At 44.0% G+C, this 350-nt stretch overlaps 1 protein-coding gene across 4 annotated transcripts in view; it reads right to left on the bottom strand.

The window, feature by feature from the left end:
- Nucleotides 1–350, bottom strand: part of Cttnbp2 (cortactin binding protein 2) — a 157015-nt gene that overhangs the window by 8145 nt on the left and 148520 nt on the right. The gene's annotated exons all lie outside the window — the stretch shown is intronic.

Genomic DNA, 350 nt, shown 5'->3' on the forward strand with positions numbered 1-350 from the left:
CCACTCCACTGTTACACTGTGACACAGCCACCAAGTCCAGTTTCACTCCACTGTTACACTGTGACACACCCAAAGCACAGGCAAACACCACCACAAGGAAGCCACAGAGGGGCAGACAGCCACTTCCTTAACATTGCAAACCTCTAGGGAAGATGACTCCAGACTCTGTCCTGCTCAAAGGACATTTTTTTATACCAAAGACAAAGGATGTATTAAAAAGGCATCCCTCATGAAAAATAGAAGATTAAAAAAAAATCTACTTGGCAAGTCAGAATACAAAAAATTTTAATGTGTGAGTCATTATCTCTCTCCCTCTCTCCCTCTCTCCCTCTCTCCCTCTCTCCCTCTCT

This window comes from Mastomys coucha, unplaced genomic scaffold (genome assembly GCF_008632895.1).
Source record: "Mastomys coucha isolate ucsf_1 unplaced genomic scaffold, UCSF_Mcou_1 pScaffold20, whole genome shotgun sequence".
Taxonomy (NCBI): domain Eukaryota; kingdom Metazoa; phylum Chordata; class Mammalia; order Rodentia; family Muridae; genus Mastomys; species Mastomys coucha.